The sequence below is a fragment of the Triturus cristatus genome, chromosome 12 (assembly GCF_964204655.1).
Source record: "Triturus cristatus chromosome 12, aTriCri1.1, whole genome shotgun sequence".
NCBI classification, from domain to species: Eukaryota; Metazoa; Chordata; class Amphibia; order Caudata; family Salamandridae; genus Triturus; species Triturus cristatus.
In genome coordinates, this window is record NC_140595.1 from 120,954,063 (window position 1) to 120,966,291 (window position 12,229).

The following is a 12,229-nucleotide window of genomic DNA, read 5'->3' on the forward strand; positions in this document are numbered from 1 at the left end:
GTCAGTCATTTCATGGAATGTCAGGCATGTCATGTCTTTTAATGGAATGTCAGGAATGTCATGTCATAGAATGGAATGCCATGTCTTAGAATGGAATGTCATATCTTTTAATGCAATGTCAGGAATGTCATGTCTTTTAATGGAATGTCAGGAATGTCATGTCTTTTATTGGAATATCAGTCATGTCAGGAATGTCATGTCTTTTAATGGAATGTCATGTCATAGAATGGAATGTCATGTCTTGGAATGGAATGTCATGTCTTTTAATGGAATGTCAGGAATGTCATGTCTTTTAATGGAATGTCAGGAATGTCAGTCATGTCATGGAATGTCAGGAATGTCATGTCGTTTAATGGAATGTCAGGAATGTCAGTCATGTCATGGAATGTCAGGAATGTCATGTCTTTTAATGGAATGTCAGGAATGTCATGTCTTTTAATGGAATGTCAGGAATATCAGGAATGTCATGTCATAGAATGGAATGTCATGTCATAGAATGGAATGTCATGTCTTGGAATGGAATGTCATGTCTTGGAATGGAATGTCATGTCTTGGAATGGAATGTCAGGAATGTCATGTCTTTTATTGGAATGTCAGCAATGTCAGTCATGTCATGGAATGTCAGGGATGTCATGTCTTTTAATGGAATGTAAGGAATGTCATGTCATAGAATGGAATGTCAGGAATGTCATGTCATAGAATGGAATATCATGTCTTGGAATGGAATGCCATGTCTTTTAATGTAATGTCAGGAATGTCATGTCTTTTAATGGAATGTCAGGAATGTCATGTCTTTTAAATGGAATGTCAGGCATGTCATGTCTTTTAATGGAATATCAGGAATGTCAGGAATGTCATGTCTTTTAATGGAATGTCAGGAATGTCATGTCTTTTAAATGGAATGTCAGGAATGTCATGTCTTTTAATGGAATGTCAGGAATGTCATGTCTTTTAATGGAATGTCAGTCATGTCATGGAATGTCAGGAATGTCATGTCTTTTAATGGAATGTCAGGAATGTCATGTCTTTTAATGGAATGTCAGGAATGTTAGGAATGTCATGTCTTTTAAATGGAATGTCAGGAATGTCATGTCTTTTATTGGAATGTCAGGAATGTCAGTCATGTCTTGGAATGTCAGGAATGTCATGTCTTTTATTGGAATGTCATGTCTTTTAATGGAATGTCAGGAATGTCATGCCATAGAATGGAATGTCATGTCTTGGAATGGAATGTCATGTCTTTTAATGGAATGTTAGGAATGTCATGTCTTTTAATTGAATGTCAGGAATGTCATGTCTTGGAATGCAATGGAATGGAATGTCATGTCTTGGAATGGAATGTCATGTCTTGGAATGGAATGCCATGTCTTTTAATGGAATATCAGGAATGTCAGGAATGTCATGTCTTTTAACGGAATGTCAGGAATGTCAGTCATGTCATGGAATGTCAAGAATATCATGTCTTTTAATGGAATGTCAGGAATGTCATGTCTTATTGGAATGTCAGGAATGTCAGTCATGTCAAGTCTTTTAGTGGAATGTCGTGTCTTTTAATGAAATGTCAGGAATGTCAGTCATGTCATGGAATGTCAGGAATGTCAGTCATGTCATGGAATGTCATGTCCTAATGGAATGTCAGGAATGTCATGGAATGTCATGTCTTTTAATGGAATGTCAGGAATCTTGGGAATGTCAGGTCTTTGAATGGAATGTCAGGAATGTCATGTCTTTGAATGGAATGTCAGGAATGTCATGTCTTTTATTGGAATGTCAGTCATGTCATGGAATGTCAGGAATGTCAGGAATGTCATGTCTTTTAATGGATTTCAGGAATGTCAGTCATGTCATGGAATGTCAGGAATGTCATGTCTTTAATGGAATGTCAAGAATATCATGTCTTTTATTGGAATGTCAGGAATGTCAGTCATGTCAGGAATGTCATGTCTTTTAATGGAATGTCAGGAATGTCATGTCTTTTAATGGAATGTCAGGAATGTCATGTCTTTTAATGGAATGTCATGTCATAGAATGGAATGTCATGTCTTGGAATGGAATGTCATGTCTTTTAATGGAATGTCAGGAATGTCATGTCTTTTATTGGAATGTCCGGAATGTCAGTCATGTCATGGAATGTCAGGAATGTCATGTCTTTTTTTGGAATTCATGAATGTCAGTCATGTCATGGAATGTCAGGAATGTCATGTCTTTTAATGAAATGTCATGTCTTTTAATGGAATGTCAGGAATGTCATGTCTTTTAATGGAATGTCAGGAATGTCATGTCATAGAATGGAATGTCATGTCTTGGAATGGAATGTCATGTCTTTTAATGTAATGTCAGGAATGTCATGTCTTTTATTGGAATATCAGGAATGTCATGTCTTTTAATGGAATGTCAGGAATGTCATGTCTTTTAATGGAATGTCATGTCATAGAATGGAATGTCATGTCTTGGAATGGAATGTCATATCTTTTAATGGAATGTCAGGAATGTCATGTCTTTTAATGGAATGTCAGGAACGTCATGTCTTTTATTGGAATGTCAGGAATGTCATGTCTTTTGATTGAATGTCAGGAATGTCAGGAATGTCATATCTTTTAATGGAATGTCAGGAATGTCATGTCTTTTAATGGACTGTCATGTCATAGAATGGAATGTCATGTCTTGGAAAGGAATGTCATGTCTTTTAATGGAATGTCCGGAATGTCATGTCTTTTAATGGAATGTCAGGAATGTCATGTCTTTTATTGGAATGTCAGGAATGTCAGTCATGTCATGGAATGTCAGGAATGTCATGTCTTTTCATGGAATGTCAGGAATGTCATGTCTTTTAATGTAATGTCATGTCTTTTAATGTAATGTCAGGAATGTCATGTCTTTTAATGGAATGTCATGTCTTTTAATGGAATGTCATGTCTTTTAATGGAATGTCAGGAATGTCATGTCTTTTAATGGAATGTCAGGAATGTCATGTCATAGAATGGAATGTCTTTTAATGGAATGTCAGGAATGTCATGTCTTTTAATGGAATGTCAGGAATGTCATGTCATAGAATGGACTGTCATGTCATAGAATGGAATGTCATGTCTTGGAATGGAATGTCATGTCTTTTAATGGAATGTCAGGAATGTCATGTCTTTTAGTGGAATGTCAGGAATGTCAGTCATGTCATGGAATGTCAGGAATGTCAAGAATGTCATGTCTTTTAATGGAATGTCAGGAATGTCAGTCATGTCATGGAATGTCAGGAATTTCATGTCTTTTAATGGAATGTCAGGAATGTCATGTCTTTTAATGGAATGTCAGGAATGTCATGTCTTTTAATGGAATGTCAGGAATGTCATGTCTTTTAATGGAATGTCATGTCATAGAATGGAATATCATGTCTTTTAATGGAATGTCAGGAATGTCATGTCATAGAATGGACTGTCATGTCATAGAATGGAATGTCATGTCTTGGAATGGAATGTCATGTCTTTTAATGGAATGTCAAATGTCATGTCTTTTAATGGAATGTCAGGAATGTCATGTCTTTTATTGGAATGTCAGGAATGTCAGTCATGTCATGGAATGTCAGGAATGTCATGTCTTTTCATCGAATGTCATGTCTTTTAATGTAATGTCAGGAATGTCATGTCTTTTAATGGAATGTCATGTCTTTTAATGGAATATCAGGAATGTCATGTCATGTAATGGAATGTCAGGAATGTAATGGAATGTCAGGAATGTCATGTCATATGGAATGTCATGTCTTGGAATGGAATGCCATGTCTTTTAATGGAATGTCAGGAATGTCATGTCTTTTAATCTAATGTCAGGAATGTCAGTCATGTCTTGGAATGTCAGGAATGTCATGTCTTTTAAATGGAATGTCAGGAATGTCATGTCTTTTAATGGAATGTCAGGAATGTCATGTCTTTTAATGGAATGTCAGGAATGTCAGTCGTGTCATGGAATGTCAGGAATGTCATGTCTATTAATGGAATGTCAAGAATGTCATGTCTTTTAATGGAATGCCAGGAATGTCATGTCTTTTAATGGAATGTCTGGAATGTCAGTCATGGAATGTCAGGAATGTCATGTCTTAATGGAATGTCAGGAATGTCATGTCTTTTAATGGAATGTCAGGAATGTCATGTCTTTTAATGGAATGTCAGGAATGTCATGTCTTTTATTGGAATGTCAGTCATGTCATGTCTTTTAATGGAATGTCAGGAATGTCAGTCATGTCATGGAATGTCAGTCATGTCATGGAATGTCAGGAATGGCATGTCTTTTAATGGAATGTCAGGAATGTCATGTCTTTTAATGGAATGTCAGGAATGTTAGGAATGTCATGTCTTTTAAATGGAATGTCGGGAATGTCATGTCTTTTAATGGAATGTCAGGAATGTCATGTCTTTTAATGGAATGTCAGGAATGTCATGTCTTTTATTGGAATGTCAGGAATGTCAGTCATGTCATGGAATGTCAGGAATGTCATGTCATGGAATGTCATGTCTTTTAATGGAATGTCAGGAATGTCATGTCTTTTAATGGAATGTCATGTCTTTTAATGGAATGTCAGGAATGTCAGTCATGTCATGGAATGTCAGGAATGTCAGTCATGTCTTTTAATGGAATGTCAGGAATGTCAGTCATGTCATGGAATGTCAGGAATGTCATGTCTTTTAATGGAATGTCAGGAATGTCATGTCTTGTAATGGAATGTCAGGAATGTCATGTCTTTTAATGGAATGTCAGGAATGTCAGGGATGTCATGTCTTTTAATGGAATGTCAGGAATGTCATGTCTTTGAACGGAATGTCAGGAATGTCATGTCTTTTATTGGAATATCAGGAATGTCAGTAATGTCAGGAATGTCATGTCTTTTAATGGAATTCAGGAATGTCAGTCATTTCATGGAATGTCAGGCATGTCATGTCTTTTAATGGAATGTCAGGAATGTCATGTCATAGAATGGAATGTCATGTCTTAGAATGGAATGTCATATCTTTTAATGCAATGTCAGGAATGTCATGTCTTTTAATGGAATGTCAGGAATGTCATGTCTTTTATTGGAATATCAGGAATATCAGTCATGTCAAGAATGTCATGTCTTTTAATGCAATGTCAGGAATGTCATGTCTTTTAATGGAATGTCATGTCATAGAATGGAATGTCATGTCTTGGAATGGAATGTCATGTCTTTTAATGGAATGTCAGGAATGTCATGTCTTTTAATGGAATGTCAGGAATGTCAGTCATGTCATGGAATGTCAGGAATGTCATGTCGTTTAATGGAATGTCAGGAATGTCAGTCATGTCATGGAATGTCAGGAATGTCAAGAATGTCATGTCTTTTAATGGAATGTCAGGAATGTCATGTCTTTTAATGGAATGTCAGGAATGTCATGTCATAGAATGGAATGTCATGTCATAGAATGGAATGTCATGTCATAGAATGGAATGTCATGTCTTGGAATGGAATGTCATGTCTTGGAATGGAATGTCATGTCTTGGAATGGAATGTCAGGAATGTCATGTCTTTTATTGGAATGTCAGCAATGTCAGTCATGTCATGGAATGTCAGGGATGTCATGTCTTTTAATGGAATGTAAGGAATGTCATGTCATAGAATGGAATGTTAGGAATGTCATGTCATAGAATGGAATGTCATGTCTTGGAATGGAATGTCATGTTTTGGAATGGAATGCCATGTCTTTTAATGGAATGTCAGGCATGTCAGTCATGTCATGGAATGTCAGGAATATCAGTCATGTCTTTTAATGGAATGTCAGGAATGTCAGTCATATCATGGAATGTCAGGAATGTCATGTCTTTTAATGGAATGTCAGGAATGTCATGTCTTTTAGTGGAATGTCAGGAATGTCAGTCATGTCATGGAATGTCAGGAATGTCAAGAATGTCATGTCTTTTAATGGAATGTCAGGAATGTCAGTCATGTCATGGAATGTCAGGAATTTCATGTCTTTTAATGGAATGTCAGGAATGTCATGTCTTTTAATGGAATGTCAGGAATGTCATGTCTTTTAATGGAATGTCAGGAATGTCATGTCTTTTAATGGAATGTCAGGAATGTCATGTCTTTTAATGGAATGTCATGTCATAGAATGGAATATCATGTCTTTTAATGGAATGTCAGGAATGTCATGTCATAGAATGGAATGTCATGTCATAGAATGGAATGTCATGTCTTGGAATGGAATGTCATGTCTTTTAATGGAATGTCAAATGTCATGTCTTTTAATGGAATGTCAGGAATGTCATGTCTTTTATTGGAATGTCAGGAATGTCAGTCATGTCATGGAATGTCAGGAATGTCATGTCTTTTCATCGAATGTCATGTCTTTTAATGTAATGTCAGGAATGTCATGTCTTTTAATGGAATGTCATGTCTTTTAATGGAATATCAGGAATGTCATGTCATGTAATGGAATGTCAGGAATGTAATGGAATGTCAGGAATGTCATGTCATATGGAATGTCATGTCTTGGAATGGAATGCCATGTCTTTTAATGGAATGTCAGGAATGTCATGTCTTTTAATCTAATGTCAGGAATGTCAGTCATGTCTTGGAATGTCAGGAATGTCATGTCTTTTAAATGGAATGTCAGGAATGTCATGTCTTTTAATGGAATGTCAGGAATGTCATGTCTTTTAATGGAATGTCAGGAATGTCAGTCGTGTCATGGAATGTCAGGAATGTCATGTCTATTAATGGAATGTCAAGAATGTCATGTCTTTTAATGGAATGTCAGGAATGTCATGTCTTTTAATGGAATGTCTGGAATGTCAGTCATGGAATGTCAGGAATGTCATGTCTTAATGGAATGTCAGGAATGTCATGTCTTTTAATGGAATGTCAGGAATGTCATGTCTTTTAATGGAATGTCAGGAATGTCATGTCTTTTATTGGAATGTCAGTCATGTCATGTCTTTTAATGGAATGTCAGGAATGTCAGTCATGTCATGGAATGTCAGTCATGTCATGGAATGTCAGGAATGGCATGTCTTTTAATGGAATGTCAGGAATGTCATGTCTTTTAATGGAATGTCAGGAATGTTAGGAATGTCATGTCTTTTAAATGGAATGTCGGGAATGTCATGTCTTTTAATGGAATGTCAGGAATGTCATGTCTTTTAATGGAATGTCAGGAATGTCATGTATTTTATTGGAATGTCAGTCATGTCATGGAATGTCATGTCTTTTAATGGAATGTCAGGAATGTCATGTTTTTTAATGGAATGTCATGTCTTTTAATGGAATGTCAGGAATGTCAGTCATGTCATGGAATGTCAGGAATGTCAGTCATGTCTTTTAATGGAATGTCAGGAATGTCAGTCATGTCATGGAATGTCAGGGATGTCATGTCTTTTAATGGAATGTCAGGAATGTCATGTCTTGTAATGGAATGTCAGGAATGTCATGTCTTTTAATGGAATGTCAGGAATGTCAGGGATGTCATGTCTTTTAATGGAATGTCAGGAATGTCATGTCTTTGAACGGAATGTCAGGAATGTCATGTCTTTTATTGGAATATCAGGAATGTCAGTAATGTCAGGAATGTCATGTCTTTTAATGGAATTCAGGAATGTCATGTCATAGAATGGAATGTCATATCTTTTAATGCAATGTCAGGAATGTCATGTCTTTTAATGGAATGTCAGGAATGTCATGTCTTTTATTGGAATATCAGGAATATCAGTCATGTCAGGAATGTCATGTCTTTTAATGCAATGTCAGGAATGTCATGTCTTTTAATGGAATGTCATGTCATAGAATGGAATGTCATGTCTTGGAATGGAATGTCATGTCTTTTAATGGAATGTCAGGAATGTCATGTCTTTTAATGGAATGTCAGGAATGTCAGTCATGTCATGGAATGTCAGGAATGTCATGTCGTTTAATGGAATGTCAGGAATGTCAGTCATGTCATGGAATGTCCGGAATGTCAAGAATGTCATGTCTTTTAATGGAATGTCAGGAATGTCATGTCTTTTAATGGAATGTCAGGAATGTCAGGAATGTCATGTCATAGAATGGAATGTCATGTCATAGAATGGAATGTCATGTCTTGGAATGGAATGTCATGTCTTGGAATGGAATGTCATGTCTTGGAATGGAATGTCAGGAATGTCATGTCTTTTATTGGAATGTCAGCAATGTCAGTCATGTCATGGAATGTCAGGGATGTCATGTCTTTTAATGGAATGTAAGGAATGTCATGTCATAGAATGGAATGTTAGGAATGTCATGTCATAGAATGGAATGTCATGTCTTGGAATGGAATGTCATGTCTTGGAATGGAATGCCATGTCTTTTAATGGAATGTCAGGCATGTCAGTCATGTCATGGAATGTCAGGAATATCAGTCATGTCTTTTAATGGAATGTCAGGAATGTCAGTCATATCATGGAATGTCAGGAATGTCATGTCTTTTAATGGAATGTCAGGAATGTCATGTCTTGTAATGGAATGTCAGGAATGTCATGTCTTGTAATGGAATGTCAGGAATGTCATGTCTTTTAATGGAATGTCAGGAATGTCAGGGATGTCATGTCTTTTAATGGAATGTCAGGAATGTCATGTCTTTGAATGGAATGTCAGGAATGTCATGTCTTTTATTGGAATATCAGGAATGTCAGTCATGTCATGGAATGTCAGGAATGTCAGGAATGTCATGTCTTTTAATGGCATTCAGGAATGTCAGTCATTTCATGGAATGTCAGGCATGTCATGTCTTTTAATGGAATGTCAGGAATGTCATGTCATAGAATGGAATGCCATGTCTTAGAATGGAATGTCATATCTTTTAATGCAATGTCAGGAATGTCATGTCTTTTAATGGAATGTCAGGAATGTCATGTCTTTTATTGGAATATCAGTCATGTCAGGAATGTCATGTCTTTTAATGGAATGTCATGTCATAGAATGGAATGTCATGTCTTGGAATGGAATGTCATGTCTTTTAATGGAATGTCAGGAATGTCATGTCTTTTAATGGAATGTCAGGAATGTCAGTCATGTCATGGAATGTCAGGAATGTCATGTCGTTTAATGGAATGTCAGGAATGTCAGTCATGTCATGGAATGTCAGGAATGTCAAGAATGTCATGTCTTTTAATGGAATGTCAGGAATGTCATGTCTTTTAATGGAATGTCAGGAATATCAGGAATGTCATGTCATAGAATGGAATGTCATGTCATAGAATGGAATGTCATGTCTTGGAATGGAATGTCATGTCTTGGAATGGAATGTCAGGAATGTCATGTCTTTTATTGGAATGTCAGCAATGTCAGTCATGTCATGGAATGTCAGGGATGTCATGTCTTTTAATGGAATGTAAGGAATGTCATGTCATAGAATGGAATGTCAGGAATGTCATGTCATAGAATGGAATATCATGTCTTGGAATGGAATGCCATGTCTTTTAATGTAATGTCAGGAATGTCATGTCTTTTAATGGAATGTCAGGAATGTCATGTCTTTTAAATGGAATGTCAGGCATGTCATGTCTTTTAATGGAATATCAGGAATGTCAGGAATGTCATGTCTTTTAATGGAATGTCAGGAATGTCATGTCTTTTAAATGGAATGTCAGGAATGTCATGTCTTTTAATGGAATGTCAGGAATGTCATGTCTTTTAATGGAATGTCAGTCATGTCATGGAATGTCAGGAATGTCATGTCTTTTAATGGAATGTCAGGAATGTCATGTCTTTTAATGGAATGTCAGGAATGTTAGGAATGTCATGTCTTTTAAATGGAATGTCAGGAATGTCATGTCTTTTATTGGAATGTCAGGAATGTCAGTCATGTCTTGGAATGTCAGGAATGTCATGTCTTTTATTGGAATGTCATGTCTTTTAATGGAATGTCAGGAATGTCATGCCATAGAATGGAATGTCATGTCTTGGAATGGAATGTCATGTCTTTTAATGGAATGTTAGGAATGTCATGTCTTTTAATTGAATGTCAGGAATGTCATGTCTTGGAATGCAATGGAATGGAATGTCATGTCTTGGAATGGAATGTCATGTCTTGGAATGGAATGCCATGTCTTTTAACGGAATATCAGGAATGTCATGTCTTTTAATGGAATGTCAGGAATGTCAGTCATGTCATGGAATGTCAAGAATATCATGTCTTTTAATGGAATGTCAGGAATGTCATGTCTTATTGGAATGTCAGGAATGTCAGTCATGTCAAGTCTTTTAGTGGAATGTCGTGTCTTTTAATGAAATGTCAGGAATGTCAGTCATGTCATGGAATGTCAGGAATGTCAGTCATGTCATGGAATGTCATGTCCTAATGGAATGTCAGGAATGTCAGTCATGTCATGGAATGTCAGGAATGTCATGTCTTTTAATGGAATGTCAGGAATCTTGGGAATGTCAGGTCTTTGAATGGAATGTCAGGAATGTCATGTCTTTGAATGGAATGTCAGGAATGTCATGTCTTTTATTGGAATGTCAGTCATGTCATGGAATGTCAGGAATGTCAGGAATGTCATGTCTTTTAATGGATTTCAGGAATGTCAGTCATGTCATGGAATGTCAGGAATGTCATGTCTTTAATGGAATGTCAAGAATATCATGTCTTTTATTGGAATGTCAGGAATGTCAGTCATGTCAGGAATGTCATGTCTTTTAATCGAATGTCAGGAATGTCATGTCTTTTAATGGAATGTCAGGAATGTCATGTCTTTTAATGGAATGTCATGTCATAGAATGGAATGTCATGTCTTGGAATGGAATGTCATGTCTTTTAATGGAATGTCAGGAATGTCATGTCTTTTATTGGAATGTCCGGAATGTCAGTCATGTCATGGAATGTCAGGAATGTCATGTCTTTTTTTGGAATTCATGAATGTCAGTCATGTCATGGAATGTCAGGAATGTCATGTCTTTTAATGAAATGTCATGTCTTTTAATGGAATGTCAGGAATGTCATGTCTTTTAATGGAATGTCAGGAATGTCATGTCATAGAATGGAATGTCATGTCTTGGAATGGAATGTCATGTCTTTTAATGTAATGTCAGGAATGTCATGTCTTTTATTGGAATATTAGGAATGTCATGTCTTTTAATGGAATGTCAGGAATGTCATGTCTTTTAATGGAATGTCATGTCATAGAATGGAATGTCATGTCTTGGAATGGAATGTCATATCTTTTAATGGAATGTCAGGAATGTCATGTCTTTTAATGGAATGTCAGGAACGTCATGTCTTTTATTGGAATGTCAGGAATGTCATGTCTTTTGATTGAATGTCAGGAATGTCAGGAATGTCATATCTTTTAATGGAATGTCAGGAATGTCATGTCTTTTAATGGACTGTCATGTCATAGAATGGAATGTCATGTCTTGGAAAGGAATGTCATGTCTTTTAATGGAATGTCCGGAATGTCATGTCTTTTAATGGAATGTCAGGAATTTCATGTCTTTTATTGGAATGTCAGGAATGTCAGTCATGTCATGGAATGTCAGGAATGTCATGTCTTTTCATGGAATGTCAGGAATGTCATGTCTTTTAATGTAATGTCATGTCTTTTAATGTAATGTCAGGAATGTCATGTCTTTTAATGGAATGTCATGTCTTTTAATGGAATGTCATGTCTTTTAATGGAATGTCAGGAATGTCATGTCTTTTAATGGAATGTCAGGAATGTCATGTCATAGAATGGAATGTCTTTTAATGGAATGTCAGGAATGTCATGTCTTTTAATGGAATGTCAGGAATGTCATGTCATAGAATGGAATGTCATGTCTTGGAATGGAATGTCATGTCTTTTAATGGAATGTCAGGAATGTCATGTCTTTTAGTGGAATGTCAGGAATGTCAGTCATGTCATGGAATGTCAGGAATGTCATGTCTTTTAATGGAATGTCAGGAATGTCAGTCATGTCATGGAATGTCAGGAATTTCATGTCTTTTAATGGAATGTCAGGAATGTCATGTCTTTTAATGGAATGTCAGGAATGTCATGTCTTTTAATGGAATGTCAGGAATGTCATGTCTTTTAATGGAATGTCATGTCATAGAATGGAATATCATGTCTTTTAATGGAATGTCAGGAATGTCATGTCATAGAATGGACTGTCATGTCATAGAATGGAATGTCATGTCTTGGAATGGAATGTCATGTCTTTTAATGGAATGTCAAATGTCATGTCTTTTAATGGAATGTCAGGAATGTCATGTCTTTTATTGGAATGTCAGGA

The 12,229-nt window shown here is 36.1% G+C and overlaps 1 protein-coding gene across 2 annotated transcripts in view; it reads left to right on the top strand.

Moving 5' to 3' along the window:
* LOC146772836 (cytochrome P450 2B4-like) overlaps positions 1–12,229 on the top strand; it is a 209,199-nt gene that overhangs the window by 62,263 nt on the left and 134,707 nt on the right. The window lies entirely within an intron of this gene.